General features: G+C 41.1%; 1 protein-coding gene across 2 annotated transcripts in view; it reads right to left on the reverse strand.

The window, feature by feature from the left end:
- SFXN1 (sideroflexin 1) overlaps positions 1 to 11,858 on the reverse strand; it is a 39,302-nt gene extending 27,444 nt beyond the window's left edge. For both annotated transcript variants that reach the window (XR_012896325.2, XM_075900284.2), the window contains exon 1: positions 11,734 to 11,858. The gene's annotated coding sequence lies outside the window, so the exon portion shown is untranslated. The remainder of the gene's footprint in view (positions 1 to 11,733) is intronic.
- Between the last annotated feature and the right edge of the window lie 5,007 nt (positions 11,859 to 16,865).

Consider the following 16,865-nt stretch of genomic DNA (forward strand, 5'->3'; position numbering starts at 1 on the left):
AGCACCCAAGGAAGCATTTGTTGGATTCTGGGATAAGGGGTCCTGACTAAGAAGTCTGGTAAGTAAGATTGTTGAAAGCATGTGGTGAAAAAGCTTTGCTTTGAATTTAACATAGTTTGTTAGGCACCGTTGTGTTTTATTTTTATTTTAAGGCTGTCAATTAATTGCAGTTAACACACAATTAACTCAAAAAAATTAATCATGATTAATCACAGTTTTAATTGAGCTTCTAAACAATAGAATACCATGTGAAATGTATAAAATATTTGTGGATGTTTTTCTACATTTTCAGTTACAACACAGAATACAGAGTGTACAGTGCTCACTTTATATTATTTTTATTACAAATAATTAAACTGTAAAATTATTTTAAAATAATATTTTTAATGTATCTCGTATAGGTACCGTTGTGCAATCTTTTTATTGTGAAAGTGCAACTTACAAATCTAATTTGCTACATAATTGCACTCAAAACCGAAACGATATAAATCTTTAGAGTTTACTAGTCCACTCAGTCTCACTTTTTGTTCAGCTAGCCGCTTACAGAAACAAGTTTGTTTACATTTGCAGGAGATTATGCCATTCACTTCTTATTTAGAATGTAATCTGAAAGTGAGAATAGGCATTCAAATGGCACTTTCATAGCAGGCATTGCAAGATATTCACATGGCAGATATGCTGAACTTTTGTATGCCCTTTGTGCTTTGGCCACCATCCCAGAGGACAAGCTCCCATGTTGATGCTGCTTGTTATAAAAATAATGCGCTAATTAAATTTGTGACAACTCCTTGGGGGAGAATTATATATCTCCTGCTCTGGGTTTTACCCACATTTTGCCAAATATTTCTTGTTATAGCACAGGGGTAGGCAAATAATGGCCCACTGCTTCCTGACATTCCTCTTAGCCGGACACAGCGACTGCAGCCAGCAAGAGCTGCGATCACCCCTACCCGGGAGGTACAGCTAAATATAGTGGCAATGGCTTGCCAGAGGCTAACCCTAGCAAACCATCACCATTTTTATTGCTTGCCCCTGTTATAGCAGCCTCGGATGATGACCCAACACATGTTCTTTTTAAGAACATGTTCACTGCAGATTTGACAAAACACAAAGTACCAATGTGAGTTTTCTAAAGATAGCTACAGACTTACCCAAGATTTAAGAATCTGAAATGCCTTCTAAAGTCTGAGAAGGACAAGGTATGGAACATGCTTTCAGAAGTTCTATAAGTGCCACACTGTGATGAGGAAACTACAATTCAAATATTTGTAAGAAAAATAAATATAAAAACAACACTGTACACTTCATATCCTGTGTTGTAGTTGAAATAAAAACATTTGAAAAGGCAGAAAAGATCCAAAATATTTAAATAAATGATATTCTATTATTAACAGCATGATTCATCCCGATTAATATTTTAATTGCTTGGCAACTTTATTTTCTTTCTTCTTGCCATTTCTAACTTTTATTACTTGTTTTCACTTAAAATTCTTCTTTTTGTAGCTAATAAACTTATTTAATTATTTTATCTAATCCAGACAGTTTAAACTGAAGTTTGGGAAACTCCATTCGGGTGGTGAGTTGCATGTATATTATTTCTATTAAAGAAACAACAGCCTTTATATAAACTTGTATTGTCCAAGAAAGAGCTGGGTAGTATAGGACATACATTTCTGGGGAGAAATCTAAGACCGGGAGTATGTTGGTGGTCACCCTGAAGTATAACACAGGTTGGTGAGAACCAAAGTGTAACCCAAGTATGGCTTGCAGGCTGCAGTTACCTACAAACACTCAGGAAGGCTGTACATACATACAGGAAGGCTGTTTGTGAGCAACCCAGGTTGGAACTGTTACAGCAAGACATCATAACGCACCCTGGATTGGAGGGCACGGGTGGCACAGCTGCTTATTAGTCTACACTACTCCAGTATGTCTGACCCTCCACGTGGCTTTCTTCATATTCCGATCAGAGACAAGTATAATGCTGTTTGTGAGAAAAATTAGTGAAGACACTGGAGTTCATCAATTATACTTGGATTGCTGCGTCATTGAATCTGGATAGTTCTTTGTTGTTTACGCGAGCAAATTCTGAGGAGTATTCTCATCTTAATTTAGTTTCTCTTTTTACTTAGTTGATGCTTGCTTATTAATGGATAAAAATCAGGCACAAATTATGAAAGCTATTTGAATTGTATGAGACCATTAGATCCAAATTAGATGAGTAGAGAAAAAAGGATAAAAGGAAGCCCTTTATAACACAACTTCTAAAAACATCTTCAAGTATATGAATTTTATACCAAAGCAGAAATAGACCATTCATGACAGGCTGTGAGACTAACACATCCAACAGACAAAACAGGTTACTCAAAGTCCTTTTTTTCCACTTCAAGACCACTTTGGAAGTCTTTGGAACAACAATTAAGTTATCTACAGATAGAAATGTCTTGGTCTTCTTCTTAACCAAAACTACAAAAGGTTGTTAGAGATATAAAATGTCATCCACATCCATACTGGAGATTAGGAAGCTGATTTAGACTACGGATGCTTTTGATTGAAAGTCCTCCCAGCTTTTGGAATCAAGAAATTCTCCAAGTGGGGGAGGGAGGGAAGGAAGAAAAATAATTCCCAATTGTCTTCTAGTGAGCTTCACAGATTATTAACTAGCATGTGGAAATAAATTGAGTCAGCACAAAGACGGCATCAAAAGCATCTCTTGGTCTTGCCTTATTCAACAAAGGCTCACACATTAAGCATTAGTTGAAACTTCCAAGAGATTTTCAAGAAGATTTCAAGCAATTAAGTGAGATTCATTGCAATTAGTATAATTAGGCATCAATTTGATCTCTGGGAGATATCCCAATGTATTTTAGTAGACAGACTATTGATATGAATGCAGGTGATTCTACCAGATCCACTTAGGTAATGTTTGATCCCATGTCAGAAACTTGTCACACCAAATCATTATACACTATGGGAAGATACAGTTTACTAACAATAAAAAACTGCATAGAAAAAGGGAGGGGCAAAAGAATAAACTCTGTTACTTTCAAATGATTAGGTCTAGCACGTTGTGTATCTAAATTATAGTTTTTAACCTCCCTGGAAATGTACTGTACCTTTCTCCATAACATCAACAATGTTACAAGCATTCAAATAAATGAAAATGTAAACCTGTATTAATATGATACAATTAATGTATATTTTCATCGTATAGTCGTTTAGAATACTATTGAGATTTTGTATAGTAACTTGAAACAAGCCAGTATAACCCATTATATATGTATTTAGGACAATGAACTTTTGCTTTCATACACTTGTTGAAAATAGCTCATTTTTAATCTCTAACATGTTATGTGAGGAATTATTTCACAGTGCTATAGAATCCTTCCCATATGTAAGAAAAAGGTCCACAAAGAGAAGCTGTATTCATTTTGAAGTATCATTTTGTTTTAAAAAGGGTTTGACATTTCATAAGGTTCACACAATGCTAGGGACTATTTAGAAAACCATATATGCCTGAACTCTGATTTAATCATCAAAGTAGAGCTAACATAGTGAATTTGTGCATTCATTTAAACATTAGTGTTTCCTCAAATTCAGAGGTAAACTGTAAATTATTGACTGATAGGTGAAAGTAAGCAAGCCTGAACTGCTGCAGCTTACACAAGGAGGGCAACTAAGAAGGAGTAAAACAATGTCTGTTAAAGTAGGACCTTCTTTGTGTAAATTACACTGAGATGCTTTTGCACCCACATACAGATACATAATTTTCACCATTCTACTTAGCTAGAGTTGGTAGGAACTGCTTGATGTTTCAGTCATTTAAAGTTTTACAATACATTTCTCATTAAAAATCTGATTTAAAAAAAAATTAAAAATATTTTTCAGAAAAGGCAGGTTTTCAGTTACTTGTGGAGATGGCTAAAATATTTCTACAACTGAAACATTTGATGAAATTTTTAACATTCTTAAAATTAAAAAGAATCCTCAGGACATTTTAAAACAGGGTTTTTCAAACTCTGAGTCACAGCTTGTGAGACACTTTGTTTATGTCTGTCTTTGCAGGTATGGGCGATCGCACCATCCATTGGATATGATTCGCTGTTCCTGGCCAATGGGAGCTGGTCCACACCGCTTCCTGCAGCTCCCATTGGCCAGGAACAGCAATCCACAGGCAATAGGAGCTATGATTTCCTGTATCTGTAGAGGTGCAGGTAAACAAAGCATCTTGTATCTTGCTAGCAGCTTGCCCTTATAAACTGCAACTCAAGAGTTTGAAAAACCCTGGTTTCAACTATTTTTCAACCAATTCTACACACAATTTCTGAACCTCTTAGATTTCTTATAGACTTATCACTTCCTATTTTCTTCTCTGTTTCTCTCCTATACTTTCCTGCATAACCTCTTTTCACAGAGTTCTCATCATGACTTCAGTGTCATATTCTCAGTAGTTACAGGATCATACTCTTGATTGAGGAGTCTGGAGTACACAAAATCTACTAGCCTGTCCTGCTCTCCCCACCAAGGCTCTGGTGTGTGATGAGGTTGGGGGCCACACCAGAGAGGTGTTTTTTTGTTTTTATTTTTTTGCTTCTCACATGTGTGGCTCTTGATTTTTCTGCGGGTTAGAGGCCCCCAACACAAAAAAGGTTCATCATCCCTTAAACCAATGTCTCCATCAATAAACTAAAAATGGATTATTTCTTTAAAACAGTAAATAGTCAGTTTTTATTTAAATCACATTTTTTATTTCAATCAATTTTTAATTTTTTAAAATCATCAATAAAATACTAAATTTGTCATTTAAAAATAACAGTTAAAATTCAATCTTATCACAAACATGCTATTCCTACACTTATAGTCTCATAAAAATGAATTAATGGCTCTATTCTGTCCAGCTTAACAACCAGGTCTTGAGTGTTGTATGTTGTGGGTTTTCAGTGTCTGTCTGCTGAGAAACATGTGCAAAGATAGACACAGGCTGGATAGGACTGTTTTTATTCTGTGCTTAGGTGGTGATGAACTGGAGCCAAGCATGGTAAAGTTAGTTAAGACACTGTCTAAAGTAGGGATGTAAATCCTGTTTAATTAGTTAACTAGTTAATCTCTTAAATGGGGGCAAGTGGGTGGCCTGGACTGGAGCAACCCTCTCCCCTGCTGCAGACAGAGCCTGCTCCATCCAGGAGAGAGTGCTCCACCTGGACATAAAATCCAATATATTCTAAACTATACAAGCGAAACATTTTAACAAATACTTTGGAAACTGTTTCTCTTCTTTACTTTGCCTTGCTTATACTTCTATAAGCAAAAAAGCCTTCAACTATGAAATAAAAAACAGGAACTGTGCACAAAGATATTTTTATCGTGGCTATTTTTAAATGCATTGAAGACATCCTACTTAACTGGAAGGACCAGTCCTCTTTTTTGGTGAAATAATGAGCCTGCAGGAACTCCTTGCCAGAGGATGTTGCGAAGACTAGGACTTTAACAGGGTTCAAATAAAAGCTAGATAAATTCATGGAGGTTAGGTCCATCAATGGCTATTAGTCAGGGTGAGTAGGAATGGTGTCACTAGCCTCTGTTAGAGGCTGGGATTGGGTGACAGGAGAGGGATCACGTGAGGATTACCTGTTGTGTTCACTCCCTCTGGGGCATCTGACATTGGCCACTGTCGGCAGACAGGATATTGAGCTAGATGGACCTTTGGTCTGACCCAGTATGGCTTATGTATGTTCTTATATTTCTCTAGAGCAGTGATGAGCAACCTGCAACCCATTGGGGTTCTAGATGTTGCCCACAAGACATTTTGTTTACCATTGCCCAGGCATAGTATTGCCAGATACCATCCATTCCCATCTCTGTAGTTTGTTTCCCACTGGTATTATTAACGTGACATGCATGTAAAACAAGGGCATGCGAAGTGAGCTGCGTGCTGATTGCACACCATATTGTGAGAACCATGTGTTCCCCCTGCATCCAATCAAAGTTCTGCTATGGTTCAATCAGCACACCCCACAAATTCTAAGTATGCAAGTGCAGTTAGCAAAACCACCCTATTCTGAGAGACCATCTTGGTTACAACAATCATGTGGCTTACTAAGATGAGGGCAACTCAGGCAGCCCACTCACTAGTCTAGGTTGCCCATTGTTGACCTAGAGGAATGCTGCAGCTTATTTAACCAACCTGGAGGCCCAAAAATCCAACACCAGAAGTGATAAAATAAATTTTGTAACAAATTATGTAAGGCCAGATTCTGATCTCACTTATACCAGTTGTCCACCTGTTCAACTCCACTCACTTCACTGGAGGTACTCCTCATTTATACTGTGATCTGAACTATATCTTTAGTGCTATAAAATCTATACCTGAATATTACTAATAAAATAGTAAGAAAAAATAGACACTCGAGCTACAACAAATTAAGATAACTCAGAATATCAGATACATTTAATTAAAAATTTTAAAGGGAGCATACATGGAAGTAAATGAACAAATCTTGTAATAAGATCTCAGCAGCTACAGCCACCTGATGAAGACAGAACTCAATAGCTATTAAATTGTTTACTGTTCTTTTTTGGCATCTTATTTTACCACTTCTAGAGATTACATTATTTAATAAACACCGTAAGAAGTTGACTAATCTATTTAATAAGAGTCTTGAAACAATAGCGCCAAGACATTGTTGTCCCTGATGCTTCAAAATCTGAGAAAATTAAACACAAACAGCACAATTATCTCATGAGGTATTCAACTTCCAGTTATTGTCAGCATTCCTTTTCAAACAGCTCATTAGCAGAGATGCTGAAAAACAAAATTAATTATTCAGACATGTCAACTATTAACATAATTCATACTGAACGGTCAAGCTGAAGTGACTTTCACAATGGAAGAACACATGCTCTACGGGAAAGTATTAAAAACCCCAACGATATTTTTATATAACACAATTAAATAGTGGCTTCTTTTGTGGCTATATAAACAGCATTTTAAATGTGTTACTTTTTGATTCAGAGTATATTTTGAACTCAGAGTATATTTATTTTAAATCAAACTTGTACATACAGGTTCGGATGGTTCTAATCCAGAATTCAAGATTATGAGGAAAATATTATAAACAACAATATTTATAAAACACTTTTTACTCGTAGAGCTCAGAATGATAAAAGAGTAAACCATTATCCTGAATTTACAAATGGGGAAATTGAGTCAGAGAGAGATTATATGATTTGTTAAAGGGAAGAGAAAAAGTCCATGTTAGAAGTAGAAACAGAAACTAATTCTCCTACAACAGTGTCAGCCAATGATTAGGTCCAATGCCTTATCTACTGGACCACACTGAGTCCAGATTAAGTTGGATAAAAAAAATCTCTTTTATGTCATATTAGTCTAACTTCAATACAATGTTAAAGATCTTGTCCAGATTAAGTTAGTTGGATAGCCTTAAGTTAGCCTTGTGGCTGTTGCTACACTTCAAAGGCGGAGGCGCCCTTATCAACTAATCGAATAGTCAATGCAGATTGCATCAACTATTCAATTAGCCAATTAATCTAAATTAAACATCCTTAGTCTGTATTATGTTCCATTTAGCCCCAGGTCTTGCAAATACTGACAAATATACATCATTTTAAGTGTGTGAGTAGTTTCATTGGTTGGAACTAGGAATGCATTAGTCCTACAAAAAACCAACACAAACAAACAAAAACAAAACAAAAACCATGCCTGTGCTTAGTTGCTGCATGGTGAGTAGTCCATAGGCAATTCTTTGCAAAATCATAGCCTTAGACTAGACTTGTCAGACCAGGGTCCTTGTCTTCATATATAACGTACTATAAACAATGTTTGTGCACCAACAAAGAGAAATTCTTTAAGGTTCACAGTCATTTTTAATTGATTAATTTATTACAATCAGTTTTTGATAGACACCTTACTTAATAGTTTTTATGTCTTGTCTGCTCCCCCACTGATATTTAGGAGGGTTATTGGAAGGAGTATCTAAAAGCAGTACTACCAAACACACTCAAGCGTGCCCTTCCTTCCTTACTCTCTGATAACATGAAAATATTAGCAATTTTTTAAAGCGTTCTGCACCAAACTTAGTGGGTATTAAAGTTGATAAATATAATAAGAAGTGACAGTATCCTCTCTGAAAATGAAATCACAAACCAGAGCAAAGTCTAAACTACAGTTTTTAGTACAAAGGAATGCTGCTAGCATGTAATTGGCAGCAGTGGAAGACTTTAAACTTTGTTTAAAGGATAACAACTGTAGCTGCAACAAATCTGAAAACTTCTCATTCAGATACTGTCAGGAATTAAACTCTCAACTGTAATGTTTCAAAGTTCACTTTTTTTTCTTTTTTAAATGTAAAATGCTCTGTATAGGTACTTTGTAAAGCAAAGCAACAGTCACAAACGAAGCAGTAACTATATGTGATTGAAATAGTTATAGATTAGATGAGTTTTCAAAGGCCCATGTACTCAGTAACTTTTTTACTCACATTAAAATATAAATGAAAAGCACAGAATTTAACTGTAGTCAAAACTTAAGGTTTTAGAAAAGTTTAAATTGTACTGGTTACTAAAATCACAGTGACAAATTATTTATTAACTTCCAGGTGAGTAGAAATCTTCTGGGTACAAGTGTTACTAGTTTCTGCAGAATTTAAGTTTTCATTGAATAAAATAAAAATAAAATTTCTAGACCTTATAATTGTGAACATAAACTTCTAAAAGTGAACCAAATATAACCTGAGGCAGTGAGGTTTTCCTAATTCTACAGGTAGACATCTCCAGAGCCAGAGTAAAAAGGGGACAGCTAATCAGGGCCGGACAGAGGTATGGGCGAGCCGGGCAGCTGCCCAGGGCGCCAACCGATGGGGGGTGCCTGATGACAGCTGTATGGGGTGCGCAGCGCGCAGCTCCCCTTATAGCTGCCATCAGGTACCGCACGCTCGGATCGTGGGCTGCAGCAGCTCCCAATGGCCACCCTGCAGCGACTGCCCCCGAGCATCCAGACTGGCGCGATCCTCCGGAATAAAGCCCTTTTCCGGAGGATCTCTTATTCCTACTTCAAAGGGCTTTATTCCGGAGGATCGCGCCAGTCTGGACACACTTTTCCGGCTTTTCCCCAAGCCGGAAAAAAAGCGGCGGCCATGTTTATTTAAATCCCACGGGGGATATTTAAATCCCCCGCGGATTTCCTTATTCCAAAGTTAGAAATTAGCATGCCTCTTCCGAAGAAGGGGCCAGTGTAGACGTAGCCTTAGTGTTTGGGCTAGTAGAAGTTGGGTCCATTTTTCAAACCCTGTGCAATCATGGAACAGTGCATTAAACCAAGCTTCTGTGATGCAAAAGCTCATTTAAGATAATGGCAGTAACTTAATTTGAGCCAACACCCTTATAATTTATTATGATGCAGCAAACAGCACAGGATAGTTTATGAGGATGCAACTGCTATAAAAACTTGCTAACGATTCTCAGTAACTTTACTTTGAAATGAACATAGTGGCCTCTAGTAGAGATGTGAATGGTTAACCAGTTAACCAGTAAGCATCATCTTTAATAGGTGATGCTTACCGATTATGATTAACCAGTGGGGGCTGGGGGTGCTCCAGCCTCACTGAAGGAGGGGAGGAGGGGAGGGTGCCACTCCAGTCCAACTAATTAAATGGGATTTTTCATCCCTAGCCTCTACACTAGAATGAAAGACCTGCAGCATGACCATGGCTGGCCTGGAGCAGCTGATGCCAGCTTGGACTGCAGAGTTAAAAATGGGTGTGTGAATGACTGGGCTTGGGCTGGAGCCTGGACTCTGAGACATCCCTCCCTCCCCTTCTCCCACACCATGTCCAGCCCAAGGAGCTACACAGCAATTTTACATCCCTGCAGCTCAAGCCCAATTCCGCCGACCCAGGCCAGCTACAGATGTTTAACTGCTGTATAGATGTACTCCTTTTGGGTAGCCTCAGTCCTGCCTCCAACGGACATGTATTTTCCCTCTCCTAGACCTGAAAATGCCCACTGCAAAGACCTGTTTTTTGAGCAGTTTCTGTGGCGAAGCCAGGGACTGCATGACCCTGGGGACTGAACTACCCTCCCCCTTGGAAAAGGTGACCCTCTACTTCAGGGCTGAAGCTCTCTGACAAGGCAAGGATGGGATGGCACCCACCATGACTGCTCCTTCTGTAACTGTTCTGATGATTAAAGGACTTCAGCCTCCAAAGACATCCACCTCCCATTTTGAGTGTAATTACTGCTAGATTGGCTTCAGGGAGGATAATCTTGGGGAAAGGAGCATCTTTATATGATGACAGATTTTCACCAAAATATTTAAAATGTATCTCTGTCACTGAGCAGCGGTGTGCTCTCTATGCCTAATTCTGGCAGACCTAGTTTAAAAGAAGATCGCTGGGAGTCAGCAGCAGTCTGAGAGGGCGGAACAAACCAGTTGCCAAGTTTTTTCCCCCTTAAAATAGCTTTTGATGATAAATATCAGTTTTAACCAGAAAGCTTTGACTCCAATGGCTACTTCTTACATGGCATTAATACAAACACATCACATGCTAGCACCAGCCCCTCACATCACAGCAGCATTGCCAGACGGATTTACTAAAGGACATAGTGAGCCCTGCTTGTAGCCTAGCAACAAAAGCTATAGCCTCGTGTTAAATGGATACGGCTGCTGAAGCTGCGCCTCAGTACAGCAGCCATCTTTAGTGTGTAACTTAAAGCGAGATTTCATCATTCTGCACTCAAGCTACCTCCAGATGCTAGAGGTTTGCAGGAGCCAGCCCAGCAGCCTGCTTTCAATTTACAACCCCTCCTCTGATGCCTGCAGCCCCCGAATGAGGCACAGCAGAGCACACGGAGGCGGGCATTCCTCACACATTCTCCCCTATTTTTTTCAATGAGCGTGGCTGCTAACGAACAGTTATTTCAATCTCTTCCTTTCATTTCCGAGGGCAACTGCTTCCAACTTGCCTCCTTTGGCGGGTTAATGTGTTTTCTTCGCCTTATCGCTGTAAACAGGAAAGCGAAGCAGGGATCACCTCCGCCTCTCTCTAGGCACTCACACTCATCTAGCCCTCAGCATGGTAGCTTCCTTCATTAAAATGCCCCCCCTTTCCTGAAACGATCGAAACTGGGGGGGGTCTTCACTGTGCCTCGGTTTAAATCTGCCCCCTTCATGTCCTCATGTTAAGAAGACATCCCTTCCCAAACGGGGTGCATTACTCAAGGCACGTGCGGTGTAGCTGGGATGTCCCCGAGGCGCAGCAGATGCAGCACAGCCAGGGCGCGTGTGCCACTGTGCATGGTACTAGCCTCTGAACCCGGGAGGGCAGGGCCCCCGCGCAGCCTGCAACTGCGCGCCTGTTTACTGGGGCTCACGCTGGAGGCAGGCTGCACTATTAGGGGCTCACCCCAGCCTCCCCTCTTGCATGGGGGAGGGATTCTGCATAAGGATATAACCCCCCCCCCCCCCCGGCAAGCTGCCACCTAGTCACCAGTGGGGATGCGATTGCCTCTGGAGTGGATCCCTGGGGAAGGAGGGGATTGCTGCAGTGGGGGCTCCCTCCTAGGGAAAAGGCTTCCCGGCAGAGGCGACCCCCCCCCCCCCGAGGCTGCGGCAGGAAGCTTAGCCCCCCCACCCCCGAGGCTGCTCCGGGAGGGAGAGGGAGGGGGGAAGGTGGCTTTAACCCTTGGACTGCGGGGCTCCCGCTGTCGCGTACTCACAGCGCCCGCCCGCCGCTCTGCACAGCCCGCCGGAAGAGAGTCAGCCAGCGCCGGGCCAGGCGGAGGGGGAGGCGGGCGCCCAGCGCCCGGCCCGGCCCGCCGAGGGGAGGAGACGAGCCGAGCTGGGGGCGGGGGGCAGCACGCGGTGGAGACGAGGCAGGGAGAGATGGGGGCGCCGAGCGAGGCCGGAGCAGGGGACTACGGAGGGGAGAGGCAGCTGGGGCCGAATGCAGGGAAAGGGAGGGCAGGTGGATGGGCTTGATCCCCCTCCCCCGCCCGCAGAAAAATCATTGTCATCAGCCCGAGTTTGTTATTTCCGCCCCCCCCCCTCCCCCGTTTTGTAAGGAGGCCTCCTTGCAGCCCCTAGAGGTCACTGCCCTGCCCCACTGCCCTGCCCTGGCTGGGATGCTGACAGAAGACAGTCCCACTTCTCTTCGGGTTCTGCTGCCTCTCTGCCCGCCCATCCCGGTGAGGGGCGAGGACGCTGCGGGGTGCTCCCATACCAGCCTCCTTTCACAATTCAACTTTGCGGTGTTGTAGGGTGTGCTTTCAAACTCTGACTCTTGCCTTGATGTGTCATGTTAGGGCTGCTCAGGAGCCTGCTCTGGCCGCACTGATTTCCTAGGAGCAGGTTGCTCATAGGGTCTGCATTGTAGCCACAAGTTTATTACTGAATTGCCCCAGGATGATGTTAAAGAGTCTCAGCTGGAAAAAGGCAGAGGGAACTTCAGGACTGGCAGCCTATGTCTATACAGCAAACCTGTTATTAAGAAATAAATTTGAAATAATGGGCTTCTTACTCCAACTCCTGTACCCCTCATTGTATGAGGAGTAAGGGAAGTTGGGGGAAGAATGCTGTATTTCAAATAACTGCTGTGTAGATGAAATAAGCTAAAGTCAAAATAAGGTATTTTGACTTAAACTACACAATTAGCATAGCTCAAGTTGTGTAGCTTATTTCAAGTTTAGCCCTACTGTGTAGACATGCTCTCAGTGAGGATACGTCTACATAGTAGGGCTGTGTCTACACTGCACCCCTTTTCCGGAAAAGGGAAACAGATGAGACAAGTCGGAATTGCAAATGAAGCGGGGGATTTAAATATCCCCGCTTCATTTGTATAAACATGGCTGCCGCTTTTTTCCAGCTCGGGGCTTTGCCGGAGAAAAGCGCCGGTCAAGATGGAATCTTTCGGAAAATAAAGCCTTTCCTGATTTTCCGGAAAAGGGGTGCAGTGTAGACAGCCCAAGGCTAAAGCTGAAATAAGCTATGCAACTTCATCTATGTCAATTGCATATCTTAAGTTGAAATAGCTTATTTCGGGTTTTGGCACCATCTACACAGCAGGAAGTCCAAGGAAGGGCACTCTTCTTCCAACTTCCCTCACGCCTCGTAAAATGAGGGTTATAGGAATCGGAGTAAGACATCCTCCAGCTTGACATTATTTTGATATTTTGATATTATGTCAAAATAACTGCTTGTTATTTTGGGATTAATGTCAGTTATTCCAAAATAACATTGCTGGGTAGACATACCCTGACTGGGTGGCAACTCTTCCCAGCAAAATATTTACATGGGACCCAATTTCAGTATAACATAATTGAAACTGCGGGGATATCACATGCCATGTGTTATGCTACTACTTCAGGGATACTCAGGGTTGTGGGACATATGACCACCTGTTCTTAGTGGGGAGTGTTGCCCAATGCCTGCTGTAGTTCATGTCTGTGAAACCAACAGCCTCTGGTCACAGCCATGCACCAGGTCTCTGCAGATCTCACCAGGGTGGAGCGAGACATGTATTATATCATATAAAATAAGAAAATGACAGTGGCAACTGGCAACTCTAAATTTCTTTTATTGCGGCTTTCTGTACTGTATACTTGGGTGATAAGATTCTAAACCTTGTTAACTAGTTACGCAAGACATATGGATTAGCTAAGCTAATTTTTTTTCCTAGCAACAGCCAACATTTTGAGAATTTACTTGTTAAAACACACTCATACTAAAAGGCATAGAGAGAGTCTTGAATAATGATGCTTTGGAAAGTTGATGTACATTGTCCTTCAGGCATATCTATATCTTCATCCACATCATTTTCTCCCAATAAACGGTTTTACTCATGTTTCATTTTTTGCAGCTAGGCCCTCCATCTTCTTGCACTGCACACCCTTGACATATTTTTTCCCTAGGAAACAAATTTCTTCAAAATATTTCCAGATACAGTCTCTTTTACACACAGAAGCCATGAAAGTTTTTCTATGGCAAAAGTGCAGGGAATATAGGAAGCTATGTGTGTGCTAAATAATGTCTTCCCTTTTTTCCTTTCCAGTCCACTCCCATATTCCTTTCTATGCTGCCTCTGTCCTTTCCTATATATTGTGTCTCTGTCTTTAGGCAATTGTCTTAACTAACTCTGCCATGCTTGGCCCTGGTTCACCTCCACATAAGCACAGACAAAGACAATTCTATACAGCCTGTGTCTGTCTTTGCACAAGTTTCTCAGCAGATCATCAGAAATTGAAAGCCCAGAACTTTCAAGAAGCAAGAGCTGGTTGTTAGGCTAGACAGGCTAGAGCCATTAATTCACTTTTAGGAGACAATAAGTGTATGTGTAGCAAGTTTGTGATAAAAATTAAGTTTAACTCTTATTTTTAAATGAGAAATGTAGTATTTTATTGATGATTGTGATGGTGTGTCTGCCACACTGGCCATTTAAAGATAAAAGCCAGCCCTGGGAGAGGGCTGAGAGAGAGCAAAGCCCCAGGGTTGAGGCAGGTACTTGCTAATTGGGGCCCATTTGGGGGAATATAAATAAAGGCTCCTGGAGGGGAGAAGATGGAGACTTGCTCTTACTCTAGTTGGGGAGTAGAAGGGACCTAACTGCCAGGGAAGCCAGAGGCTTCCTAACTTAGAGCAGGGCTAGGGAAAGCTCTGGCCAGGCAAGCTTCCAGGCTGCAGGGCCTGAAACAAGGCCTGAGGTTATTATGGCTGCAGAGAGGCAGCCAGGGTAGGCAAAGGCAGTAGGTCCACACACCCCTTGCCAATGATGAGTGGCCATTTCAGACTGCAGTTTGTGCCTGTGGTTGGGGCTAGATGAAGACTGGCAGGAAGGTCACTGAGGCAAGGTGGGCATGGAGGTCTGGGGGTTTGCAGAGGTGGAAGATCCCAGAGGTGGAGAAAAAAAATAGGTGACTGTGGGTAAGACACTGGCCAAAAGAGGGCACTCCAGGGCTGAATGAGCTAATTCCTGACTGACCAGCAGGAAGTGCCTGTGGTGGTAAGGCATGCCTGGTTACAATGATTTTTTAAAAATTTTATTTTTTTAAAAGAATAATTGATTTTTATTCATCCTGGACCTCACCCACTTGCAGGCTAGCTAGCGACATACCATATCCTGTGGCATCTGCAGTATCCAGCATGTGTCACTAGACTGGAATAAGGAATCTTTCGGAAAAGGCTTTATTTTCCGAAAGATCCCCGTCTAGACTGGCGCTTTTTTCCGGCAAAGCTCCGAGCCGGAAAAAAGTGGCAGCCATGTTTATGCAAATGAAGCGGAGGGGATTTAAATCTCCGCTTCATTTGCAATTGCGATGTGTCTAATTTGCATCCCTTTTGCGGAAAAGGGATGCAGTCTAGACACAGCTAAGCTGTGTTAAGTTAATATAATAATATGAGTCTACGCTACTGAGTGAAGGATATGAAAAGCCCAGAGTCCTTTTTTTCCCTTCTTAATGCTTCTTGAAGTGCACCCCCAGTTTAGACTTTTTTCTCCTGTTGCTTGTTCTCTTTTGTGCTTCCCTGGTTGGTTTCATAGCCCCCCCTCCCCCACCATTTTTCTGTTGACTTCACATGCAGTCAGGACTTCCATAATGTTAGCTATACAGTGCTTTATTTATACTGGCGACAGGGATAGGTAAATAGACATATTTTGAGAAGATTTGTTTATCTTCTCTGCCTTGCTGAAGACTTTAAAGCATGATTTCAGTGAAATATATCAGTAAATTCCATGTAATATAGTACAAATATTCCATAATTACTTGCATGACCTGCGTGACGTTAGTTTTCATTTGATGCTTTGCAAAATACTTTTGGATAAATTTTATGAAAGCAATGTGTTCAGTGTAGTGAGTTTGTCAGGCCTGATGGGAGTTGCTGACAGACTAGAAAATTCTCTCTAGCTGAGAACCAATGGGCTTTTGTATTACATTATGAAACAAAAGTTTGTAATGAAAAATCTGACATAACACTTAGCAGTGTTACTGATCACTTCTGTAATGGGATAGTGACATACTTCGGGTGTATCTCCAGAAAATTGGATCATCAATCAAGTTCATGAAAACTTCAAAGGCAAAAACTTGGTGCTTCAAAGACCAATCCTGAAAATAAAGATGGGACTTTTTAATTTTCTCTTTCACTTCTGCTTTTATAAATATTGCAGAAAAAAGTAGCAACAGGGAAACGCTCACAGGAAAGCACAAGAAAAGAATCCTTGGTAGGAAACAGATTTATCTTGTTCTAAAAGTTAATTGAAAACAACTCAAAATCACTGGAGATATCTTTTCACAGTGTCTTCTTCTAAAAACAAAAATGCTAATGTTTGACATGGTCATGCAAATTACTTTGCTCTTTGATTTCAAACATTTTCTTGATCTTTAGTAATTATTATGCTTTATATTTGACCTATAGTATATCATAGCTTGTGATGGATGGGAAGGATGCTTTTAAGAAGAACAAGAGTGCTTTTATGTCTCACCCTGTACAAAGGACCCCAGACTATGATAAACCTTTCTTCATTATCAAGGATGTGTCAGAGAGTGGTGTGGAAGCAGTTTTGATGCAGACTGGGCCAGATCAACAATTCCACCCTGTTGTGTTTCTCAGTAAGAAGCTCTCTGAAGGCATGTCTATACTAGGAAATTATTCTGAAATAACTTATTTCAAAATAATAACTCCTAAAATAACTATTTTGAAATAATATGTCCTTACTACAGGGAAGCCTCAAAATTAGTCCAAGGCAGGTTCCCTTAATTTCTTATTAACTTCTAGAGATCAGCACACTACAATAGCAGTGCGAATCAATCAGGCCTATGTGACGACACACTACAATAACAGTACGCGAGCATTGCCAACT

This window comes from Pelodiscus sinensis, chromosome 16 (genome assembly GCF_052426305.1).
Source record: "Pelodiscus sinensis isolate ZL-2025 chromosome 16, ASM5242630v1, whole genome shotgun sequence".
Classification (NCBI taxonomy): Eukaryota; Metazoa; Chordata; order Testudines; family Trionychidae; genus Pelodiscus; species Pelodiscus sinensis.